Source organism: Bos grunniens, chromosome 15 (genome assembly GCF_055505025.1).
Source record: "Bos grunniens cultivar Pamir isolate PY7600 chromosome 15, Bosgru_T2T1.0, whole genome shotgun sequence".
In the NCBI taxonomy this organism is placed as follows: Eukaryota; Metazoa; Chordata; class Mammalia; order Artiodactyla; family Bovidae; genus Bos; species Bos grunniens.
The window spans coordinates 19,508,774-19,511,547 of NC_141179.1; positions in this window are offsets into that span (position 1 = coordinate 19,508,774).

Genomic DNA, 2,774 nt, shown 5'->3' on the forward strand with positions numbered 1-2,774 from the left:
TAGGGTCAGGCCAGTTATATGAATTAGATTTTTTTGTAATCACCTATTCCTGAGCAATTTCATTCATTCAATAAACATTTGAATTTTTGGGGGTAAGAAATCTTTTGCTTTTTTTTTTTTTTTTACTTTACAATATTGTATTGGTTTTGTCATACATCAACATGAGTCCGCCACAGGCATACACGTGTTCCCCATCCTGAAAGCCCCTCCCTCCTCTGTCCTCATATCATCCCTCTGGGCACTTAGGGCTTACAATGACAACTGGGGATGTGAGGTAACCTGTAAGAACTGATCACATCTATCACTGAGTTTAGTCAGAAACTAAACCCACCCAAGTACAAATTATGATAGATGAAGAATGTTTGTGTCAGTGGTTCACTCATGTGTGACTCTTTGCGAACCCATGGACTGTAGCCCTCCTGGCTTCTCTGTCCATGGGATTCTCCAGACAAGAATACTGGAGTGGGTTGCCATTTCCTTCTCCAGGGGATCTTTCCAACCCAGAGATTGAATCCAGGTCTCCCACATTGTAGACAGCTTCTTTACCATATGAGCCTTCAGGAAAGTCCAGAGGAAGAATATGGGACCATAAGAAAATGTGATAAAAAGATATGATAAAAGCAGTTCTTGGAAGTGAGGCTTACACTGATACCTAAGGGATCACTAGGAGTAGCCTGATGAAGGGACAGGGAAAGATCACTAGGTAGAGGGAAAACATGTAGAAAAACTGGAGGCAACAGAGAGCTCAGGAAGACCAGCAATGGCTGGAACAGAGAGTCAAGTGAGTCAGGGCAGATGAGACTAAAGAGCTGGCAGAGGGCAATGAAGCCGTGGGAAGTTCTGACTTTATCCTAAGGTCCTTTATCAGGACTGGAAACGGTCAGTTTTCATTCCAATCCCAAATAAGAGCAATGCCAAAGAATGTTCAAATTACAACACAATGACACTCATTTCACATACTAGCAAGGTAATGCTCAAAATCCTTCAAGCTAGGCTTCAACAATACGTAAAGTGAAAGCTTCCAGATGCACAACTTGGATTGAGAAAATGCAGCGGAACCAGAGATCAAATTGCCAACGTCCGCTGGATCATAGAAAGAGCAAGAGAGTTCCAGAAAAACATCTACTTCTGCTTCATTCACTACGCTAAAGTATTTGACTGTGTGGATCAAAACAAACTGTGGAAAATTCTTAAAGAAAATACCAGACCACCTTATCTGTCTCCTGAGAAACCTGTATGCAGTTCAAGAAGCAACAGTTAAAACTGACATGGAACAACGAACTGGTTCAAACAAGGAAAGGAGTGCATCAAAGTTGCATATTGTCACCCTGTTTATTTAACTTGTATGCAGAGTACATGCTAAATGCTGGGCTGGATGACTCACAAGCAGGGATCAAGATTGCCAGGAGAAATATCAATATTTAAGGTTTCAGGTATGCAGATAACACTATCTTTATAGAAGAAAGCGAAGAAGAACTAAAGCACCTCTTGATGAAGGTAAAAGAGGAAAGTGAAAAGGCTGGCTTGACATTCAACATCCAAAAAACTAAGGTCATGGCTTCCAGTCCTATCACTTCATGGCAAATAGATGAAGAAAAATGGATACAGTGACAGACCTTATTTTCTTGGGCTCCAAAATCACTGTAGATTGTGACTGCAGCCATGAAATTAAAGATGCTTGCTTCTTGGAAGAAATGTTATGACAAACCTAGATAGTATATTATAAAGCATTGACATCAGTTTGCCAACAGAGGTCCATATAGTCAAAACTATGGTTTTTCCAGTAGTTATGTATGGATGTGAGAGTTGAACCATTAAGTAGGCTAAGTGCTGAAGAATTGATGCTTTTGAACTGTGGTGCTGGAGAAGACTCTTGAGTCCCTTGGACAGCAAGGAAATCAAACCAGTCAATCCTAAAGGTAATCAACTCTGAGTATTCATTGAAGGAACTAATGCTGAAGCTCCACTACTTTGGCCACCTGATACAAAAAGCCGAGTCTTTGAAAAAGACCTTAACACTGGGTAAGATTCAGGGCAAGAGGAGAAGTGGGCAACAGAGGATGAGTTGGTTGGATGGTATCATTGACTCAGTGGACATGAGGTTGAGCAAACTCTAAAAGTAGTAAAAGATAGGGAAATAGTAAGAGATAGGGAAGCCTGATGTGCTCACAGTCCATGGAGTTGCAAAGAGTCAGACATGACTGAGGGACTAAACAATAACTACAGTGACTTTCTCATAAGCCATTGAAAGATTCATACCTCTCTTTTGGGCATTTGTCTTATTTTTGGTGGGCTGGCATCTATGGGGTCGGACACAACTGAAGCAACTTAGCAGCAGCAGCAGTCGTTGTTTTATGGGTGTGCCTCCCTGGTAGATGTTAAAATCCTTGAGAGAAAGGTTATTTCTTTTCCAACTTTAAGTACTTAGTGCCCAACAGTTTGCCTGACACAGACCAAGTGTGAAGTGAATCACTGAAGCCTGAATGAATGGTACAGTTAATAACAAATAATTATCACCACTTTCTCTGAATGCAGGCTTACTTTGCACATGTAGTTATGTTAGAGTTTACAGTAAGATATTGACATTCTAAAGGCCACATCCATAGGTGACCCTATTGTTGCAACCCCTCTGGTGCTTGCTAAACACTGTCCAAAGTGTCCAAATTCAGGCACACTACTTGGAGTAGGCCCTGAATCATCTGATGGTTATTCATGTAGATCTACTGGGCTTCCCTGGTGGCTCAGATGGTAAAGAATCTGCATGCAATGCGGGA